Genomic DNA, 24,491 nt, shown 5'->3' on the forward strand with positions numbered 1-24,491 from the left:
AAAGCACTAGTCAAACAAATATGATTTCTGTTACTTTGGCTATGAAATTTCATTAAGAGTAGCACTTGGCTCAGATTCTGGAGAGAAAGCCAAAAAAAATTCTTCAGCTCTGCTCCCAGGGAACTCAGGCCCTGTAGATTTTTAGTAGATTTTGGCAGCTTGGCAGCATTCCCTTTCCTAAGACACAGTAGAATATTTCATATTCCTAACTTATGTGTGAGCGCCTCTAAAGATGACCCAAAGTCAATCACTCAAATGCCTCATCTGAACATGTTCAGTGACGTAAGTGGAGAGGAGTGTGTTTGAAGGGGGACGGGGAAAGGGAAGCTAGGAGAAGAGGTCATTTGGGGCATTAAATACCCTCACTGTTATCCCTTAAAGTATTTTAAAGGGGAATAAATGTCTATCTGTAGGTGGCTAATGAGTATCTCTAGGCCTTTATGTCTAACCTCCAAATGTGCTGTTCAATAATAGTTTTCATTTCAAAGATTTTCCACGAAAGCTTAAGGGAGTGGGAAATTTATCATTGAAGACAAGAGAAGTCTCAAGATTTCCATAGGTAAAACCATAAAAAACATAACCAAACTGCTAACTCATTGTAAGAAAGTCAACTCAAAAATGAGCCTTGTTTTCCTTCATATAGGTTATTTTACAATGAAGAATAATTAAGAAAGGAACATTTCCAAAAGTCTTTCATAGAGCTTGCTAATTTAAACTTAGTCACAGGTACCTTCGCTCAAACTAAAAAAATTAAACCATCACATTAAAATAAATTTCAGGAAAGTTCAGAAATTACCATTCCTTTATCTTTTATTCCAAATAGGACTCACAGATAGAAATAATGCAATCAAAAAGTACACCTGTGGCAAATAACTGGGCCAATAAGATTCATTTTTAAAAATCAATGGAATGGGGGCTTCCCTGGTGGCGCAGTGGTTGAGAATCTGCCTGCCAATTCAGGGGACACGGGTTCGAGCCCTGGTCTGGGAAGATCCCACATGCTGCGGAGCAACTAGGCCCGTGAGCCACAATTACTGAGCCTCCACGTCTGGAGCCTGTGCTCCGCAACAAAAGAGGCCGCCATAGTGAAAGGCCCACGCACCACGATGAAGAGTGGTCCCTACTTGCCGCAACTAGAGAAAGCCCTTGCACAGAAACGAAGACCCAACACGGCCATAAATAAACAAACAAACAAACAAACAAAAAAATCAATGGGATGGAGATTATATGAGCATATGTATTTGTCAATATTCAGTGAACTGTTCTCTTAAAATGGGTACATTTCATTGAATGTAAATTTTAAAATAAAAAAAAGTACACCTAAAAGTTCTACTGTATTTGTTGCATCCCAAATAGGCCTCTTCCCACCACAAAATCACTGATTACTTTCACAGATATAATAAATTACAAAGCATATCATTATTGTTATATATGTTATGATATCAAATCCATTATAAAACATATTACATATGTCAAAGTACCTTCCAATCAATGCCCGCTATCCCTCAACCATTCCATTTTAAAATATACTTCCTAGATGTAATTAGAAGACACCACAACTGCATTTTGTACTTGAAAACCTATAGAAACGAGTGAAAATCACTGGACAAAATATAAATAAGAACTTTCACTGATCATCCTTTTTCTCAGTTCAAAATGACTAAGAATGAACCTGTTTTTATAAGTTTTGTTAACCATTTTCAAAAATGAACAATTTACATAGAAATGAAAAACTTGTAAGAAATGTTTTATGCACCCTTACTCATTTGGAAGCCTTGATCAGACTTACATCAGAATAAAAACTCTTTTACAAGAAAAAACCCATGTCCTTGGGAATTGCTCCTTAATTCTAATGTATTGTAACCACTGAAACAATTTAAAAATAGAACTAGTTTATGAAATTAGGAAGACATACAACTACCAATTTATTATTATAAATATTAACCTACTAGACTACTGTTCCAGGAAAAACAACCAGAAACTTCATTCACAGTAATGTTTCTGTTGACAGCTCCAGTCATTTGTTGGAGTTAAAATTTTCTACATCTATTTGCTAATAAAGATTGTCAATGGATAATAATTTTACATTTGAATTTCATAATCTCAATTTATAGCAGAGATCTGAAGCTAGGTCAGTATTCTCAAAGACTAGGAAGTGTAATCAAAGCATCAGTTCTCACTGAAATTCACAAATGGCTATTTTTCACAACAGAATTATCAAGGGAAACTTGTAATTCTTTTTTTGGGGGGGGTGTCTTTCTTGGAAGCACATACATATACAAAATAATCATCAAATTTTGGTTAGATACTGTTACTGGTATTAAGGCAAAGTTTATAGTTACAGTGTGAAATACAACCATTTCATAGCTTCAGTAAGCCCTGTGCCTATCTATGAACTCTCAATCTATAAAACATTAACATGGGATAGTAAAGATGAATGTGATTTAGCTGAAGTTATCTCTCATCCTATAGACTTCCAGGATTGTAAAGTTCTTCTGGATGGGTAAGTTAATAGATCTCTCATCCTTCCACAGCTGGAAGAGACTAGATGAGTTTCTGCTGGAAATTTAAGACATATAAGTCATAAAATTAAAATATTTATTATTTCATTTAGAAGCAGTAAAGATTTCATCTTAAACCAACTATTTTAATTACCAGTGGAACACTAAGTATGTCCATAATTAAAAAGCATGCTAATATAGATTTTTTCCTTGTTAAGGGAATCTCAGCTAAATATTACCTTTAAGCTGCATTATAAATCTATACATGCATGTACACAGACATCCATACCTCAGAAATGGAAAACTGTCCAAACTATTCCACATTATTTCATTCAGTCATTCAACAAATATTTATTAAGCACCTATTATATGCCACTTGGGACTACTCAAAATCATTACTTTTAAAATATGATTTGAAATAGGAAGTATTTTTTGATCAAATGGAAAGGTTTTTCTGCCACTAAAAATCATCTAAATATAATCTGCATTCATTGTATTGTTTATTTCATTACATTATGTTTACTGCAGTACTAACTTTAACATTTTATATCTTGGTCTTTTAGAGAGACTTTTTTTAAAAAATTGAATTATAGCTGATTTACAATATTGTGTTGGTTTCAGGTATACAGCAAAGTGATTCAGTTATATCTATATATATATTTTTTCCAGATTATTATCCATTATTGTAGAGAAACTTTTAGGGCCAGTGTAACTAAACTTAATTTGGATAGACCTAATTTGAGTTTTCCGAATAGGCCACACTTCTTCATATGGGTCCTAGTACACATATGCAAATACATAATTCTTCTGAGTTAAAGTTGACACCTTACTTCAGAATGTCCCATGTACTCAAGATACCAAGCTTGTAAATTGCCTCCCCTCATCACCATCCCTACTCATTCAGGATTACCCCCAAGTTACACCACAGTCTTCTCTTTTTCTCATAACAGTTAGGCCTATTCTGTACTACTATTGCTTTGTTTGCTTCTTAAAATTCAATTCTTGACAGGCCCTCTCTTCCTCGTAATGAAAACTGTGTGCCCCTAAACCCCTTTCCTTTTTGGGGTACCTAGGAAAAACTACTCAGTTCCATTTTTGTAAACCAAAGAAAGAGTTCTGTCCCTATCTGGTAACTATTTATTAGGTACCTACTTATATGCCAGACACTGGGCTAGATCTCAGAAATGGCTGATAAGCATAAAAGCAATGGCTAGAAATATTCCTGTAGCAAGGAAAAGAAAAATCACTGATTTTAATATAAGATTAGATCTCATAAACAGTGCAATTAATCTTGGAAGCTCATAAAAGTACCTAGAAATGCTGTTTATAAACATATTGCTTTTCTTCAAGTATTAATATTTAGGAAAAATAATGTCTTATTCAACCTGTAATTGTTTTTATATTTAGTTTCATCACTGTAATTGATTTTCTAATATTTTTCAGGGTGGCGATGGTTCTTCTATTGTGTAAGTGAAATATAAACTTAGGCACCAAGCAATCATTATTTGTTAAATTGTTTCCCAGAGAAGATGGTTCCCAAATTCCCAACAACCCACTCACAAATAAACTTCTAAGGTACAAAACACTTGGAAATTGGGGATGGCTTATTTTTTATTTCTATATTTACAATCCTATAGGCTTAAGAAATGATGCCACTACTAAGATAATATCAATGAATTACTAGTTTAAAATAAAAAATTATTCGGAAGATTGTGAAGCTATGTGCAAATCTTCCATCAGTCTAAGGACTGAGTGTGGGAAATTCTGTAAAGAAGTAAAATTTGGTTTGTGATATAATCTCCATTGTATTTACTTTTGACTTCAAGTATAAGATACTAGTCCTGAAAAGGTTTTCACAGACAAGCTGAGTTTCTTTTTATACACTGGTCAATAAGTTAAAAAAACTCCACAAAACAAAACCTGTTCTACAGGCGTCTGCACACATACAGGAAATATTAGAGAAAGTACAGTCGTTTTACATTATATCTAGAGTACAAACCCTTTTAATAGGTTCATTGACACCCTGCTTAAGTTTTCATTTCTGCTAAGTTGTTCTGCCTTAAAGGACTCACTTGAATCAATAACTAAGGACATCTTTTTTGAGGCTGGCAAACTAGAAACATTGCTTAGAATGATGCATCTTTAAGCAATGACTCACTTTTGCAGCTAACAATATCTACTTCCTTCTTACACAGAAGAATGATTACATGCCTTCCATCGATGCCGTTAAAAAAACATATATAAAATTAGCATACAATCTCCCATGTTAAGATTGTACAAATGCAGTTTTTATTGGAATGTGAATATATATTTTAAGAGTTTTTTCTTTTTTCTCTTCTCTATTGCTTACATACATATATGTATCTGGTTAAAATAGTTCTTCAGCAGAACAACAATATTATATAAGAGTTTGGTGCCAGCTATAAGAACAAAATAACTGCCTTATTCCTTAATTTGAAATGTGCATTCATTTTGTATCAAATGGTAAATTTGATATGTAAATTGTATAATTTTTATTTTCACTCCAGAACTTTGAAAAAAATCATGTGTCACTTATTGGATCTAACAGAAGCATTCAACATTCAAATTACATATCCCTTTATTTAATGGCATCATTAACATTTCTAATTGAATTATGAGGGAATGCTGTAATTTATAATATTGATAATATCAAACATCACAATAATTATTTTAAATTTACTGAAAATAGACGGAACGAGGTAACTTTTGAATTTTTATTCAGTTGAAAGAGAAACATGAAAAATGGTATCCTGCCACTATTTTATTTTTGGAAACTCTTTGTAAATAAAAACCCATTTCCAAAATAAGATATTCCATGGACACGGAATAGTTGGTAACGATTCAAGTGCCTTAGGCAACAGAGAAGTATTGTTTTGTAGTTGTTTTTTAAAACCTCTCCTAGTAACAGCAGTTTATCATGCACAAAGAAACAAGGTAACAGCACAGTTTAAAATGAAAAAATAAGCAATAACTGTAAAACCTCAACTAAACTAAAGGTTATCATATTAACTCCATCTCTGTGAACCGTTATAGGTAACCTGGTTGATACTCACCAAATGTTACAGAAAAGCCCAGGCTCGCCTAAGCAACGAAAAGTAGACACGTGGTGAGGTGCTGAAGACAGCTCTCTCTGGGGCTCAAAGCACTTTAGATGAAGTAGCCTTTATCTTCCATTTAATAGAGGGTGCCTTCTATTACCAAAGCGTGGCAGAGAAGAGTTTCCACAATCCTGTCTTGACTTTCTGTCTGCCTCTTTGAAGAGTAAGTTACCACCGGAAAAAGTTAGCAGAAAATGATCACTGAACACTCACACAGGGCAGCTGTAAATTTCCACTCTCCTTGCTTGCTCTCAGATTCCAAGCCTTGCTTGTCTCTTAATCTGTCACAGGCAGTTCTGTTTCTGGTCAAACCAGCTTGCTTATGCATTCTCCTCTCCTCCTCTAATGCACTCTTTTAGATACATACCACACAGTCACAGCTCCCTCTTTTTCTTCCTCCTTCCCAATCATGCAATGTCACAAGAATGTGTGTAAAGCAATTAAGTTGAGGCAAATTTAATTCTTGGCCAAAGGAAAAAAAAAAGAGTCTAGGGATAAACAAAATTTTTTTCTCATCACATTTTTTCCTTTTAAGTCCTAAACTTGTTCATGCATGGTTTTGTCAACAAATTAAATTGGCCTGACCATCTTGTATAAAAATTTAAATAACAAAGGCATGTTGATAGTGATAATAACAGATTCATTTGCTAATATGTTAGTTCCCCAGGGAAGATGCTATTCCTAATCATAATAAGAAAGTGTAGCAAGTAAATACACAAGTATTATTAATTTAATCTTGATACTTTAAAAAGCAAGAGAGGCCGGGGTGGGGGGGGGTGCGCATTGGCACAATGGATAACGCCTCTGACTATGGATCAGAAGATTCTAAAAAGCAGGGAGGTGTTAGAATGAGTATTCATAATTTAATTTCAGTGTAATTTTGTGAAAACTTAATTTTTTAAAAAAATACGGTATATTTTGAAACTTAGAATCAATTTAGTTATAAAAAGGAAATTATAAAGAACATAGAGAAATATTAACACCAAAACTATTAAATGGAGCAGCTTACACCATTTACGTGCAAACTAAATGTAACTATTTGGTGTAGAATGTCTCCCCCTCCCTCCCCTCCCTCCCCACCCCATCACACACAAGCACTATTTGTCAGGACACATAATACCTCTTCAATGAGAATTTTAAAAGCTGAATGCTTCAAAAAACATTTTTTCATTAATATACATGTATAATTATAGAGTAAAATTTCTTAAAATTATGGATCTTTCTGCAAGGTTTGAGGATGAGGAATTAGGTAGAAGGCTGAGTGGGATGGCTAGTGACAGGCTTAGATGGCCTTTATTAGATTCTTTGGAGTTAAAAGGTAAGCTTGGAATACATGCTAGCTCTGTGAGGATGCTCGTCAGAGCCTGCTTTGGGGTTTTCTTTTTTTAATTAATTAATTAATTAATTAACTTATTTTTGGTGTTGGGTCTTTGTTGCTGTGCGCGGGCTTTCTCTAGTTGCCGTGAGCGGGGGCTACTCTTCGCTGCGGTGCACGGGCTTCTCATTGCAGTAGCTTCTCCTACTGCGGAGCACCAGCTCTAGGCGCGCAGCTTCAGTAGTTGTGGCACGCGGGCTCAGTAGTTATGGCTCAGTGGGCTCTACAGCGCAGGCTCAGTAGTTGTGGTGCAAGGGCTTAGTTGCTCCGAGGCACGTGGGAATCTTCCCGGACCAAAGATCGAACCCGTGTCCCCTGCATCGGCAGGTTGATTCTTAACCACTGAGCCACCAGGGAAGTCCTCTGTTCTAGTTCTTTAGCGCCAAAGACTTTTAGGTTCTCTGTCTCCCACTATGTTTCCAATCAAAAGTCTTGTGCTCTTCTAACAGATCTCCCAATTACAGAGCTGACAGAAATAGTTGTTAGACCTATTATTACTTTAATCTTACTCTCTGCAGAACTAAAATATCTCTAAGAATATGAGCTTAAATAAATTGAAAGGTAATTATTTGTACTTAGTTGTTTATCCTTACGAAAAATAAGAGAATAAATCTTGGCTTTATTTCTTAATCTATATATCATATATATTAAATATATATTTCTTAACTTATATATACTTATTTTAAAATATATATTTCTTTATCTGGCTCATTTAAAGTACAGTTTAAAACTTTAAATATGTTACAAGGAAATTTTAACACCTAAAAATTAGGCATCAAGAAGACTAGGGCTTCCCTGGCGGTGCAGTGGTTGAGAATCTGCTTGCCAATGCAGGGGACATGGGTTTGAGCCCTGGTCCGGGAAGATCCCACATGCCGCGGAGCAACTAAGCCCGTGCGCCACAACTACTGAGCCTGTGCTCTAGAGCCCGTGAGTCACAACTACTGAGCCTGCGTGCTGCAACTACTGAAGCCCATGCACCGAGAGCCCATGTTCCGCAACAAGAGAAGCCACCACAGTAAGAAGCCTGCGCACCACAACGAAGAGCAGCCCCTGCTCACCACAAGTAGAGAAAGCCCGTGTGCAGCAACGAAGACCCAACGCAGCTAAAAATAAATAAATAAATAAATAAATAAAAGAAGACTAGAGATTAGTCTGCTGTTTGTTACTTCAAATTAGTAGTTCTGTAAATCTGGAATCTTATTTCCTATTTTTAAAGAAACAATAAATGGAAATTATCCCCAAACCCTAAAGGGTATTAAGAGCCTACTATCTTTTTAAGATTATACTCAAAGAGTTGTGGTATAACTGAAGAAGTTCAGAATTTGTAAGGGTAGCACTTAGAATAACTATAAGGCTGATTTTTAAAAAGTCACTTTAAAATTAGACTTCATATCCATCTGTGATGGAGTCTAAGGCACAAAATAAAGACAAGGCATTTAATACATAATTAAGCAGATTGTCTGCATATGAATGTATGTTTATATTTGATTCCCACTAAATACCATTTTTTTAAGATGCATACAAAGAAATCACAAAAAGTGACCTTATATTAGGCCACAAAGACATCAGTTAATTTTCAAAGGAGAAATAGTACAAACTTCATTCTGTGAATACAACACAATAAAACTAGAAGTTATTTTTAAATTTTTCAGAAGATAAACTGTTCTTTAAAAATACCCTATTAATACCTGAAAATTTAAAAAGAACATTCTTTCAAAAATTATTTGGACAGAGAATTAAAAGTACAACTATAGGGACTTCTGTTTCAGACTATGATGGAGTAACAGGGACTAGATTTACTCTTCTATCTTACATAATTAAAAAACTGGACAGAATTAATAAAACAATGGTTTTCAGACACTGGACACCAGGCAGCTCAGCCCAGTAATCCCTAAGAGAAAGGAAACAAACAAAGGTAAGCTTCACAATTGCCCCAGTCTGCAGAGCAGGAAGGGGAACCCAAACAGAGCATGGCAGTCTCCCTGAGTTCAAAAGACAGAGTTGATAATTCAAGAAGGCCAATGTGGCTAAAATTCACAGGGCAAAATACCAGAGAGGGAGAGCTGCAAAGAGAGCCCCAGAGATCTGCAAAAAGTTCCCCTCAAATCTTCACTGAGAACTGATCAGTGCACGTCCATGAGAAAACTCTCCAAGGCCAAGGAAAGAACCACTGGAAAGAAGCAGGCTGAAGAATTCCCACTACACACACAGGCTGAGAATAAATAGGTCATGTTCCCAACAGTCAGAGTAAAGAAATCTCATAATAAATGGGAGATTGGGTTGAGTACTCAGAAAAATATTGCCTCAGTAGCAGGACCAAATTAGTCTTAAAGGTTGTTCTGGTCCCCCCCTAACAGAGCTTACAAGTGAGCTTGAAAGGATCAAATTGTTTCCAAATAACTTAAGTGTATCCTAGAGTAGAATTAAACATTTTTAGAAATCCAGCACACAACAACATAGAATCCACACGTTTAGCATCCAGTCAAAAATGACCAGGTATGCAAAAAGCAGGAAAACACATGCATAATAAGGAGAAAAACTTAATCAATAGAAAATAACTCAGAAATGACACAAGTAACAGCATTAGTACAAAAAGACATTAAAACAGCTATTACAAATATACTCCATACGTTTAAGAAAGTATAAAAAAGCATAAGTATGTTAAGGAGAGCCCTGGAATATATTAAAAAGACCCAAATCAAATTTCTAAATATTAAAATATTAATATTAATAGGGGAATAAAGCAAAGAAGGAATATGTCAGCCAATATGACAATGCATCATCAAGCTGGCCACCTGTTAAATCTATCAGACTGAACCTCTTAGAAGCTATATGAACTGCATTTCAGGATCACCCCTAGGGTTCAGGGGTGGGAGGGTGGGAAAGGAAGAGGAAGAATTTATCTACTGGTTCTCATCTTGGATTCATCAAAGTCTTTCCCCAAAGGGCACTAACTCCCCTACACTTGAGTTTAACTACTCTATTCTTCCCGGTTGCACATGTGTGGGTCTGGGCACTGAGTGGACCCCAGAGCAGTGGCCACATGGAAGCCCTGCGGCAGGTAGCAAAGGGCTTGCAGAATGACAGGAGATGAAGCTATTAGGTTATGCCTGCATGAGGGTTTGCATAGAGGTGAAATGAGACAACTGAGTCCTAGAGGATCTGCAATGGTATATAAGAGGTATCTAAAACAATTGCTCAAACTTCCACAAATTAGGCCAGTGGGAGTCCTTTCAAGATAGTTCCTACATCCTTCTGATACAATTTCAATAATCTTTGAACTTTCATTGCTTTCTCATTCAACACAATGGTGCAGGCTCACCTTGTATTTATTTTCTCCCAGATCTGGGCTATTTCTCCAGGGAGAAGTTTTCCCAATGTGAGGAACAGTGCACTTACCCTTGCTCAAAAGTGTTTACTTACTGCATCCAGCTCCAAGATCTCTGTTGGTTTTATGCTTTTTAATCAAATTTGAAGTAGCTCCTATGGTCTAGCATTCTATGGCTCAATTATAAATTTACTTCCCCACCCACCCAGGACATCTAATAAACAAGGCAAAAGGAACACAGGGTACCAGGAATAAATACTCCCACATGAAAAAGGGTAAGTGAAGAAACATTCATCTATAATATGTATGATACTTTGCTGGACAGGAAGAGCAAGGTTCCCTGCCTGGGAATGAGCTCCTTAGCTACCAAACTGGCTGCCCCTGGTTCTAATCTCTCTAACCCCTGGGAGAATCCTCCCTATCAATTGTCCTCCAACGTCACATTTGAGAGGGTCATTGTGGATGGTTCATGACTGACAGCTCTCCTGCTGAAGCCAGTCTACCTGTTTGGGGGCCAGATTTAGGGGTCTGGGAGTTGCCAAGGGATGAAAGAACTTTATTTCTCAGGCTTGAATTTCTTTGACAATACAACTGTCTTGGATTATCATTTGGCTTTTAATCACTTTGCCTTTTGTCTTCTACTCATCAAAGCCAGAAACTGTTGAATCTGTTGTGATTTTTGTCTCTAACCAGCTTCCTTGGTCTGCCCATTACTCAAGTCCCCAGGTTAAAATGCTTCCTTCTTGGTCTCTTCTTCCAAAAAAATGGGGGAACCTCCCCTTACACCCAGGCCGCATTCCATTAGATTGCTCTGTATTCCGGGGTTGACTGTCCCACAAGGCAGAAGTAGAAAAAGATGCTTGGGTTTTCGGGCTTCTCCTAGATTCTAATCATATCTTTCTCACACTTTGTGCCTCCCTACTTTTGCTCAAACTAATTTAGCTCATGGCTGTGATCGCACTGGAGAGACAAATACGCAGGCATAATGTTTAGGAAGTTCTTAAGCCCTCAGGTCCTGTATATGCCTTTTTAGTTATCCTTTTCCATATGAGCTCATTATCTCTTACTCAAATTCCTTTGACTCAAATTCTACCCAGGTGGAGCTCTGCAAAATCACATATTGCTCCACTTGAATGATTATGATTCATTACATTAACCTGTGACTTTGCTTATTTACAATACCATTATCATGAGGAGGGTGGCTTAAAATCTGGCAATTGGAAGTGATGTCTGGAACGTCTTAAATAAGACATTCTCCCCCTGCCCTCCGCCTTTTTTTTCTACTTTACTCATATCATTGGGTCATTCAGCATTTTTTATTGCAAGAAGGCAGAAATTTTATAGCCTCCTTTCACCCTTACCTTGCGTGCATTTTCTTAAAGACCTCTTAGCCTAGTACACTCATTTATTACTTAAATAAATTCCTATTTATCAGTTCTATCCATCACTCCACTTCCCATGGTCCACTTCGATATTTAACTCCCTATAGAAAGGGGTAAGCCTCTATTTCCCCCACATTCTTCTCTCCTGATCAATAACACTGTAGTTACCTACATAGATAATAAAGTTTGTTTTTGTGTTTGCTTTAATTATACTTCTAAGGTTGGTGAGGGTAAAATAAAACAAGAACGCTAGTACTTTAACACAGAGTGTAAATTAACATAACTTTTTCCTGTAGGGATATTAACAATAAGTTGCAAAAGGCTTAAAATATTCATATTCCTTTTTATTTAGTAATTCAATGTCTACAAATTTATTCTAAGAATAATAAGTATGCAAGGAAGAATATATAGGGATATTTATTACACTACTTATAGCAAAAAACCCCAAAACTAAAGTCCAAAGTATGTGATTGATTATAATCATTGGGTTCCATGTGGCATGGGTATTGGCCAACCAAAGCAGATGTCCAAACAACCAGCATAGTTGCAGGCCATTCAGCATGCCTACTGAATATTGAGCAGGGTTCATTCATTAATACAGAATATCATGGTCAAGTTGTTTAAGAACATTTAAAGAAATGGGGATATATTTATTGCATAATATCAAGTTTTAAAAATCCAAGATGCTAAACTTAGTAAAGAATACGAGCCCCCAATTTTTGTTCTATTTTTTACATAAATATTTCCTTCTATTTGGACATGGAAACAATACCAAATGTTAACATTAGTTGGAACACCAGTGATTACATTCATATATTCTTGTTTTCCAAATGTTCTAAAATGAACATATACAGTCAGTTTTGCTACAAAATGAGGTAAGTGTTCCTAAAAATCTCCATGCTATGCAATATAATGCAATAAGAACCACAGGAATTGTGGGGAAAACAGGGTTGGAGCTCAATACTCAAAAATTTCATCAGAGACATATTTTTTCTCTTAAAGTAGGAACCTAATAAAAATAGTAGCACACTTTTACACATGTTAAGTGGTTTAAAAAAATGCATAAATACCACAATAAATATGGTACTTTTCCTTGAAAAAGACCTGACATTTTGCTTGTGGCGGTGGATGTTAGGAGACTTATAGCTTGTGAATTATTTCAAAATAGTGGAAATAGGATTATCTGAAATCAGCTGGAGAGTTGTAACACCAAACGTGGATGAATGTGACTCATAACATGTGGTACACAGAGATAGCTGGTACATGCTTGAGGTGTGTGCATGTCTATGTTTTGTGCATTTCTCCATGGCTTATGTTTTGTGCACTTCTCCATGGCTTGGTTCAGCTGGGTGTTTTTCTGCATTCGTAAAACTGTACAAAAGCAAATGAGAAATTTGCATTACGCTCAAATGTTTCCTAATATATCAATCATATTGGAACAAATTTGTGTTTTCAAAACAAGTGTTAAAGCAGAAATGACTATGACTTTCACCACTGTAAAATATATGTATATGTATATGTTGAATTTGCTAACAAGTACTGTGAACCTATTGTTATAATTTTGCTAATTTGGGTAACTACAGATTTTTTTTTTTAAGTGGTATTCACCTCTTACTCTCGCTGTTTTGTTTTTTTTTTAAACATCTGTATTGGAGTATAATTGCTTTACAGTGTTGTGTTAGTTTCTGCTGTATAACAAAGTGAATCAGCTATATGCATACGTATATCCCCATATCCTCTCCCTCTTGTGTCTCCCTCCCACCCTCCCTATCCCACCCCTCTAGGTAGTCGCAAAGCACCAAGCTGATCTCCCTGTGCCATGCAGCTGCTTTCCACTAGCTAGCTATTTTACATCTGGTAGTGTATATATGTCAATGTTACACTCTTACTTCATCCCAGCTTACCCTTCCCCTCCCCATGTCCTCAAGTCTATTCTCTGTCTGGTCTTTTATTCCTGTCCTGCACCTAGGTTCATGAGAACCTTTTTTTTTTTTAGATTCCATATATATGTGTTAGCATACTGTATTTGTTTTTCTCTTTCTGACTTACTTCACTCTGTATGACAGACTCTAGGTCTATCCACCTCACTACAAATAACTCAATTTTGTTTCTTTTTATGGCTGAGTAATATTCCATTGTATATATGTGCCACATCTTCTTTAGCCATTCATCTGTCGATGGACACTTAGGTTGCTTCCATTCACTGTTTTTTTTCTCCTCACTTCTCATCTATGCTTTTGTTTCTCTATTTTTCTCTTTTCCTAAAGATTACAGTATAGGTACAAAATACCACAGCTACAACTTCAGGTAGCCCAGGAATAACATTTGACTTTTCTTCAATAGTCTTATGCCAAAAAGGGAGCCCCAAAGGAAAGAATCTATTTATTATCTTAAGAGTTTGTCATGCTATCCATGTACCATAGATATCTCTAGTTCTTCTCATAACACCCATTTCAGACAGAATTAACATCATGGCCCTGGAACTTGCTTAAAGATATTCAAATTGCTTTCATAAAAGCAGAATATAGAAGAAATGCCAGAGGACAAATGTTTTAGAGGTGTCCAAGTTGCACTGAAATAGGGGTTAATTGATAGAATGAAAACACATTTCCAATTGTCCATTAATTGCTAATCCTTGGCCAAATTTGGAAATCTTTAAAAGTTCTTAACTTCAGCAAGATAACAAAGCTTCTTCATTAGTCTGTTTTCTCTCTTATACTAACTCTGCTTCCATCTCCTCCTTCTTCTTTTTTTAGGAAGGAGGAAGCTTGAATTACAAAATTTAGGTGACATCTCTGCCCAATGGCTGTATTTCCAAAATGTCAGCGCAATCTCTCAAAGCTGAGACCATCAATCTTTTTTTCACTTTCTAGCACTACTGTGGCCCCCTACTGGTACTGCACTGCAATGGCAGCTGCAATATTTGGCCCTCAGCAGTAACATCTAGTATGCCAGTCCAAGGAATGACTGTCTTGTTTCCCTAATGCCAAGATAAAATATATCTCTACGTATAACTATTTAGTAATAAATAAATATATATATATAGTCTCTGAAGGCCTTTATGTGATAAACTATTCTGAACACTCTTCTCATATCAAGTGCCTAGTTTCACAGTCCATAGCATCTTTGAAATTAGGCAGACCCAGATTTGAATGAAAACAGATTGTACGTAAGTAACATATCTTTAAATTGGAGATAACAGTATACACTCCAGGACTAGTTGTGAGCATCAAGTGAAATAATATACATACATGCCTGACTTAGTTAACTGTTAAATGTTAGACACTGCTCCACTCATAAAAAACAAACAAACAAACAAAAAAAACTCTAGCATATATTAAAAGTACATCATCCAACTTGCAGTTGCTCTGTCACTACTCCTGAATGGGGCAGATCCACTGGAGGAGTCACAAGCAGTTTGTAGTCAACCTCATTTACGAAACACTTAGTAGATGCAAAGTGCTATAGTAGGTGCTCCAGAGATACTCATAACCCACACACCAACAAGTCATTAACTATGTATTTAAGGACTTTTAAATTTGTCTTATATACCAGCTAGACCAAAAGAATTCTGTTAAAAGAATTTTGGGTGCAGCTTTTTTTTTTTTTTGGCCACACCACGAGGCCTGCGGGATCTTAGTTCCCCAAGCTGGGACTGAACCCGGGCGCTCGGCAGTGAAATCACAGAGTCCTGACCACTGGACCACCAGGGAATTCCCTGAATGCAGCATTTTTAAAAAGCATAGGATAGGAGTACAGAAACCCTGGAGTTTAGTCTAATTTACTCTAAGCAAAAGACAGAGTTGGGGTGGGGGCAAGGGAAACAGGACCCTTAACCATTTGATCTAAGTAAGAAAATTACAAGAAGTCTCAAAGGTTCCATAGCAGTGCAGGGATTCCAGAATATTTGTGAATTTGAGATTAATAGCAAACTATCAAGGAGATGCTCTATAACAATGCTTTATTTTATACTCGATTAATCCACATCTTTCATTCTAACAAACAATTTGGGGGTATTTTCTATATGACACAAAGTAGTTTTCATAATGAACTTCAATTAATACCATCCATACTTTCAGGGTTGCTACTAGCTTATATGGTACTTTGGTAAAAGTCAGAAAAAGGGACAGGTGCAGTCAAGCAGACGCATCGATTAACCAGCAGATAGCACCTTCATACAAAGAACAAGTACCCTTTTCACGGGCAGATGCAGCCCTGCACCAGCCTGGTACATAGTTGGATGTGACAGAAGTGGGGATGTGAGATGGATTTCAGGCCCCACTCACTTCCCTGGCCAGAAGCCTTTGGGCAGTGGACAAGCCATATAACTAAATGCAATGGCCCTGAACATTTGACAATGGCAAGACTCTGTTACAACTTTCTTATCACTTCAATGTATAGGATTCATTCATCCAACCATCTGAGGGAAATCTGCTCTTTGGGGGTACAGAGTAAAATAAGAAATTCATATTTTATTAGGGGATATAAGACATGTACCAAAAATAACTATAGTGTAAGGCAAAAAGTTATGAATTACAAATGAAAAGACTAATGAAATACCAAAAAATTCAGAAGAGCCAAAAAAAACATACCTTGAGGAATCACAGAAGGTTTCATAGAAAAGGCACACTGAACTCAGTTTTGAATGATGGGTATGATTTGGTTACATGGAGATAGGAACAGAGCATTAGGAAGTATAAGATATAAATAACAAACAATAATTTAGCTTATCAGAAGCAAATGCTATGTGAATGACACTAAAAAAATTGAAAAAAACAGGTTGGGATCAGATTGTGAAGAGCTTTAATACTAGGTTAATGAGTTTAACTGTTAATTTGTGGGCAAAAGGGAGCCATGATGTAATCAAATTCTTTTTCATGGATATGAATGTGGCAGTGTATAAGAAGAATCAAGAAGGCAGAGAAACAGGAGGAGATGAAATTAAAGGCAATTGCACTAGTCTAGGATGGCAATGAAAGCAACTAGGCAGTGGGAATGAAAGGACTACATGAGTATCAGAGACAATAGGTTTGGCAACTGAATAAATGTAGATGGTAATTGAGAGAAGAGACAATATGATGAGTTTCCATGCCTGTGTGAAAGAGTAGATGGGTAATATCTTCAAAATAAATAAGGACCAACGAAGGAAAAACAAATTTTTGCAAAATAACCAGTTGCTTGATATGTAACAAGTTTGAGGTGCCAGCAAGACTTCTGGATATAGATGCCTACAAAGGCAGCTGAACACACGGAATAGAACTTGGAGAGAAAACAGAGCCAGAGATATATTGGGGGTCACTCATTCTGCCAGTGCAATATGAGAGACCAAAAAGAAAGCCAAGGACAAACCTTTAACGAACGTCTATAAGTTGTGATAGAAAAAACTGACTAAAGAAACAGTAGTTAGAGAAGGACAGGAGAACCAGAAAAGTATACTATCACTATGAACAAAAGAGAGAGCATCAAGAATATGAAGTGTGCAACAATACGGAATACTGTAGAGCGGTGATGAGCATCCTGCCTAAACCTGTAATCTAATTTCTAAGGCCCTCTTTCAATTCTTACAAACCAAAGGGATCAGGGGAAATAGGGATATTCAGAGAACCACTTAGGACAAGGAAAGGGACCTTTAAGAATTCATATTCCCCTAAAATCCTAAAGACATAGGCTGATAGAGAGGCCAAAGCCAGGCTGGGATCACCAGAGCATACCGTACTACAGCAAAGCATAAAGCAGGCAGAGGACTCCAAGCCAGTCCTTCTGGGAAATTGGTAATATTCGTTCTGATCCAGGTAGCATGGCTCAACTGACTTGCCTTGAACACTGGATGAGAGGTTGGAGTCTTAGTAGTACCTGACACACAACAAATAGTCCGGGGCAAAATTAGGATTGTAAGAGGTTAGGGATGAGGTAGTGGAGGCATGAGCATATATTACTGTTTCCAAGTGTTTGATAAGGAACAGAAGGAGAGCCTGAAGGACTAATGAAAGGGATTTTTGTTGCTTGCTTGCTTTTTTTTTTTTTAACTTTGAACTCTCAGTAGATTGGGTGGAACAGATATCAGAAAGATGCAAGAGGATAATTAGTGAGGCAAGAGTCTTAAGCCCACAACGGAAGATGGGATCAAGAACATAAGTGGAAAGTTTAACCCCCAAGAAGAATGACAGATATCTTTCTAAAATGAAAAAGGAAGAGAAAGTGTGAGTAAAAAAAACTGTCCAGGTAAAGAGAAATGAAGTTAGAAAGCACATGATTGCTTCCATTTTCTCAGAAAAGAAGGACTCAAGATCATCTGAAGAGAATGAGAGTGGAGTAATAGAATGTGCATTTGAGCAGAGTGAAAATTGATGTTATCAAAAATCATATAGGGACTTCCCTGGTGGCACAGCAGTTAAGAATCTGCCTGTCGGGACTTCCCTAGTGGCGCAGTGGTTAAGAATCCGCCTGCCAATGCAGGGGACACAGGTTCAATCCCTGGTTGGGAAGATCCCACATGTCGCGGAACAACTAAGCCCGTGTGCCGCAGCTACTGAGCCTGCGCTCTAGAGCCCAAGAGCCACAACTACTGAAGCCCGCGCACCTAGAGCCCGTGTTCTGCAACAAGAGAAGCCACTGCAGTGAGAAGCCTGCACACCACAACGAAGAGTAGCCCCTACTCGCCACAACTAGAGAAAGCCTGAGCGCAGCAACGAAGACTCAACACAGCCAAAAACAAAATAAATAAAAAGGAAAAAAAAAGAATCCGCCTGCCAATGCAGGGGACATGGGTTCAATCCCTGGTCGGGAAGATCCCACATGCTGCTGAGCAACTAAGCCCGTGCACCACAACTACTGAGCCTGCGCTCTAGAGCCTGTAAGCCACAATTACTGAAGCCCGAGCACCTAGAGCCCAACAAGAGAAGCCGCCACAATGAGAAGCCCGGGCACCACAACGAAGAGTAGCCCCCGCTTGCTGCAACTAGAGAAAGCCCGCACAGCAATGAAGACCCAACGCAGACAATAATAAATAAATAAATAATAAGTTAATTCAAAAAGAAAGAAATGAAGGGGTGCCAAAATAAATAAATAAATAATAATTTTAAAATATCATATAAATGTAGTAAGAAGAAAAGCTAAAGGCTATAACTTGCATACATCAAATTCTAAGCTCGACAGTTACAATTCCACTTACAATTGCACCACAAAAAATAACCAGGTGAAAAATAAATAAATAAATAACCAGGTGAAATACATGCTATGGTATTCCTCCAGCTTCCCAATTCAAGGAATAACAAACAATGAGGTAAGAAAGAAGTCATGGAATCCTCAGATACAATATATCAATACAATAGCATTATAACCAACAAAAATGGGCTTAGTGCTATAACCATAGTCAGATGGTAATGACTCTCTTATTTCCCTGCCCTTCTTTGCTGGATCTATTTTCCGTTTTTTCCCACAGTTGATACTTGCATGAAAAGTTCTTCCTTGAACCAGTTAAGAACACAACATAGCTTTTAATGAAAGAACAACTCTCATCCTATCAAGAACTGACACATGTTCGCTCTCTTTTTATAAAGTACGTCATCTTCCAATTTTCTGAGTTTTTACAAACTTTCACTTTGCTACAAATTACTGAAATCAGAGCTATACAAAAAATTTTATGTTGGAAAATCATATTACTTCTGTTATAACTCTTTAAAAGTACAATTTGTAAGCTGGTGCTCTAGAACCAAGACGGAAAACAGGATCTAAAAAGAACACAGAAAGGACAAAGAGAGAATTAGGCTGAATAAAGGGACAGAAGACCTTGAGTTACAAATTATTCAGTTTAAAATGTTCTGGGAGGGAGAAGCGAGAGGAGGCGTTGGCGGCGGCACTGGGGGGGCGCGGGGGGGGCGCGAGAGTGAGTGAGCGGCTGAGTGAGTACCCCTATGAGGCGGTGAGAGGCCCGGGGCCTACCTCCGAGGAGCGGGGTCGCGGCGCCAGCTAGCAGCGGGCCCCCTCCCGGTCCCTGGGCCCGGCGGCGGCTCAGTTGCGAGGAGGCAGGGAAGCGAGTGTCCGGCCCCAGCCATGGAAGGCATGGACGTGAACCTGGACCCCGAGCTGATGCAGAAGTTCAGCTGCCTGGGCACCACCGACAAGGACGTGCTCATCTCCGAGTTCCAGCGGTTGCTCGGCTTCCAGCTCAACCCGGCCGTCTGCGCCCTCTTCCTGGACATGACCAACTGGAACCTACAAGCAGCAATTGGCGCCTATTATGACTTTGAGAGCCCAAACATCAGTGTGCCCTCTATGTCCTTTGTTGAAGATGTCACTATAGGAGAAGGGGAGTCGATACCTCCTGATACTCAATTTATAAAAACATGGCGGATCCAAAATTCTGGGGCAGACGCCTGGCCTCCGGGGGTTTGTCTTAAATATGTCACGGGAGACCAATTTGGACATGTGAACATGGTAATGGTGAGATCGCTAGAGCCCCAAGAGATTGCAGATGTCAGCGTCCAGATGTGCAGCCCCAGCAGAGCCGGAATGTATCAGGTACAGTGGCAGATGTGCACTGCTACAGGACTCTACTATGGAGATGTCATCTGGGTCATTCTCAGTGTGGAGGTGGGTGGACTTTTAGGAGTAACGCAGCAGCTGTCATCTTTCGAAACGGAGTTCAACACACAGCCACATCGCAAGGTAGAAGGAAACTTCAACCCGTTTGCCTCTCCCCAAAAGAACCAACAATCAGATGAAAACAACTTAAAAGACCCTGGGGGTTCCAGGTTCGACCTGATCAGCAAAAACACATGGTCTTCCGCTCCTAACCAAACCGAGCAAGATGAGAATAGACTCTCACAGAACTCTGTAAATCTGTCCCCCAGCAGTCACTCAAACAACTTATCAGTAGTGACTTACAGTAAGGAATCTCCTCTATCCTAGGAGATGGCCATGAGAGAGCTCTGTCTGCCAGCATCTCACCTGGATTCTAGCACACTTGCTATTACATGAGATCTTGGGGGCTAGAATTTCAAATAGCGAATAGCCTTTTCTGAAGTCTTTAATGAAAGGGAAGTCAAACTCAACCAACATCCTTCATCTCCTTGTAGGACTTTAAATAATATGTTTTCATTCACAAAAAAATAATAATAAAATAAAATGTCATGGGAAACTAGTCTCAAAGTATCTCTTTCTACATTTTGAAGATTGTTGATAATGGAAAGTACTTTTTGACAAGATATTTAATTTTCAGATTCAAACAAAGACATTGATAGCAAACAACACATAGAATTATAATAAAACATATTCACTGAATGGAAAAATCTTTATGGAATTAGTTCAGTAACTATAGTTGGATTTCATTATCTTTATAAAACACATTTTACCATAACTCTGAAGACTTATAAAACATGATCTAGAATAGGAGAAATGATTATAATCTATTAATAACTACTGACCACAGAAAAATACCTTTAATAAATGCAAACACAGAATGGTATCTCGTTTTACAAATAAAATACGAACTAGTGTACTTTTCTTGCTATATTAATTCTTTAAAAATATATCTTCTAGCCTTTGATTTCAAAATAAATGCTCACTGTAAAAAAAAAACAAACTAACTTTTTATTTTATATGCTTCTCTATTGTTTGAAAAACCCCTCCCTTCCTCTTCTCTAATTACACTCCCCAAGGTTAACTACTAATAATAGTTTAGTTTTATTCTTCCTGACATTTGTTTCCAGGCAAACACAGACAGACATACGTGTTGTTCGAGTACACACACAACTTTTAAAACATGGGATCATACCACACATACTGTTTTGTAAGTTATTTGTGTTTCTTAATAGTAGATCCTGGATTTCTTTACATGCCAGATTTGATAGATCAACTTCATTCTTTTTAAAGAGCTGCACAGTGTTCCTTAATATTGATGTACCAATTTTGTTAACCACTTCTCTACATGTAGATATTACAGTAGCTGCTGCTCCCCTGCCCCTTCTATCTTATAATCTATTTTTAACTTATTCACTGATAATACAAGTATAAATTAGGATTAAAAATTATGATGCCAGTTCCCCTTTGAAAGAAGCTGTAATGTGGTCATCTAAACTTTTTTTTACTTTAAATAAAGATTTTGGCCTTTCATCACTGGTAATCATATGCAAAAGTTGTCATTGTTTTCCATGCAGTGTTATCAATAATTCTGAAGATTTTCACATATAACTGATTTTCAAATTAACTACACATTATAGCCTAATTCTCCACTATCACTCAATTACATGTAACAACTCTTTATTGGTGTTTCTACAAGCCTACTGTAGTACGGCGTTGTCTAAGGAATTAAAAATAAGTCTTTCACAAAGGACTTGCCTTCAGGGAGCTTACAACTTTTGGGGAAAAAAACTTAGTTACATATATGAAACAATTACAGCAGAATATAAAGACTGGAGAAAATGTAAAGGGAAGAAAAAATAATCAAGGGACCAAGTATTATAAGGTACAATATAGAGATTACCTAGTGAGGAGAGAAAAGGTAAAGAACTAATGGAAGAAATGGGAATTTAGATGCACTTTGGAAAAGTACTAGGATCTGGATAGTGAGAAAGAAAAGGGGGGAAGATACTCCCGGCAAGGGAAAATGTTTTAGGAAAATCTTGAAGACTGGCATGAAAAAAGAAAGGGGAGACAGTAGGAGAGGGGAAAGAAAGAGAACTAGGAAAAAGGGAGAAAAGAAAATCATGGTTAAGACAGAAGCATACAGGAAAAAGTTTCTGAGATGGAGTGGTGGGCAGGGAGGGTTGTTTGTTGCTTAGGCACATATATTTACTGTCAGAGGAAGAAGCCTGGGGAGAGGTAAAACTAAAAGATCCTAGTGGGAAAAGAAGTCAGTGGTAAAGGAAAGAGTGAAGAGAACAGTGAGACACAGAGATATCCCCTAGAGGGAAGAAGTAACCCAAAGGGTAGCTGCTCCCTAAACACTTGGCCAAATGCTTTAGTCCCATATCAACCAACATTAGCATTCAGCCCCTTCACTGGCTTCTGCAAGAAATCCAGGTACACCAAGGATTTCCTAATTTCCATACGTTTTTATTTGTGGGGTCACAGTGAGAGTCACATTACACAATATACAGCATTTCACTTGGAAAGTCTCATCTAACATCTCTCGAGGGTTCCCATTCCCCTCCTGCCAGATTTTCCCTGTACCTTTCACTTTTTTCTTCCCATTATTTCTGTCCCAGCTTCTACTTCCAAATCTGTGTATGTAACTCATCCTGAACCTTAACAAAACAGGCCCTTCCAATGGACACAACACACCTCATTAAAAGGCAATTTAACAATCATCTTCTCATACTTGAACAAGCCCCTTGTAGACTCAATATTCATCACAAATGAATTATCAAGGCATTTCTTCCAAACAAATTCAGCATTTTCTGCAAAAACAAAAATTCTCGTGCCAACTACTAAAAGACCAACGATTTCTCCATCTCAATACAAAATCAAAAATACAGATGAAAAGTTTTCACCTTAGTAAAAAAAGCATAACTGTTATAAGAAGCAGAACCAATCTTCCTAAGAAATAGAAGAAAGATTTTTTAAAACATAAACTACCATTGGCAAGAATGTGGTGAGACAAAATCTCATATGCTGCTGTGTAGAATAAAATCACTAAGAATATATCTAGAAAACAATTTATCAAAATATTCATGCTCTTTAACATACTATTTCTACTAACAGAAAGCTATCCTGAGAAAATAATCAGAGATATGGCCAGATAGTCAACGATGTTATCGTAATGTTATTTATAATAGGAAAGCCTGGAATGTTTACAAAAAGAAAAGGCTGAATAAATTATGCTATGCTATCATCTTATAATAGAATTTAATAGAGGTGTCAAAATAATATTTTAAAGTGTCATATATTCATATAAGAAAAATAATATGTTAAATAAAAATCAAAAAATAGAATAAATATGAATATTTCAAATTCACTTTTATTTTATTTATTTTTTTAAATGTGAGCAGTTTATTAGTGTTTCTTTGAAACACTATCCATCCCTTTGACTCACTCATTTGACACAGCTGATTAGCCCCTCGGTTTTTTTTGTTTTTTGTTTTTTTAATTTATTTTGGCTGTGCCGGTTCTTTTTTTTTAAATTAATTTATTTTTTTGGCTGCATTGGGCCTTCATTGCTGCACACGGGCTTTCTCTAGTTGTGGCGAGTGGGGGCTACTCTTCTGGCGGTGTGCAGGCTTCTCATTGCAGTGGCTTCTCTTGTTGCAGAGCACGGGCTTTAGGCGTGCGGGCTTCAGTAGCTGTGGCACGTGGGTTCAGTAGTTGTGGCACATGGGCTCTAGAGAGCAGCCTCAGTAGTTGTGGCACATGGGCTTAGTTGCTCCATGGCATGTGGGATCTTCCTGGACCAGGGCTCGAACCCGTGTCCCCTGCATTGGGAGGGTGGAGTCCTACCCACTGGACCACCAGGGAAGTCCCTCAAATTCACTTTTAAATTATATATATACACACAACCATTTGTGTGTCCATACACACATATAATTTTACATAGATAAAATTAGAAGGAAGTACAATGAAATTTTAGAAGTAATTTTCTTTGGGTGTTAGGATTGATTACTTTTTCTTCTTTCATTCTTTTCTGTAATGATCAGAAGCGAGATGAGGAAGGGAATGTCGTCACTTGCAAAGCATAGCAATAAGACACACATGCTGTGCTGTTGTTGTGGCTCTAAGGCCTACCATCGACATAAGTCCATCTGTGGCAAATGTGGCTACCCTCCCAAGTGCAAGAGAAAGTATAAC

The 24,491-nt window shown here is 37.5% G+C and overlaps 1 protein-coding gene and 1 pseudogene across 7 annotated transcripts in view; one reads left to right on the forward strand and one right to left on the reverse strand.

The window, feature by feature from the left end:
- Nucleotides 1–24,491, reverse strand: part of CAB39L (calcium binding protein 39 like) — a 94,499-nt gene that overhangs the window by 54,212 nt on the left and 15,796 nt on the right. The window contains exon 1 of one of the 6 annotated variants that reach the window (XM_082434507.1): nucleotides 5,576–6,296. The exons of the other annotated variants lie outside the window; for them this stretch is intronic. The gene's annotated coding sequence lies outside the window, so the exon portion shown is untranslated. Of the gene's footprint in view, nucleotides 1–5,575; nucleotides 6,297–24,491 lie in introns of those variants that run through there. 6 annotated transcript variants of the gene reach the window in all.
- On the forward strand, nucleotides 19,472–20,929 carry LOC309647287 (protein ILRUN pseudogene; annotated as a pseudogene). The gene has a single exon. The product of its transcript is annotated as a protein ILRUN pseudogene (transcript).

The sequence above is a fragment of the Balaenoptera physalus genome, assembly GCF_965194825.1.
Source record: "Balaenoptera physalus genome assembly, chromosome: 18".
Taxonomy (NCBI): domain Eukaryota; kingdom Metazoa; phylum Chordata; class Mammalia; order Artiodactyla; family Balaenopteridae; genus Balaenoptera; species Balaenoptera physalus.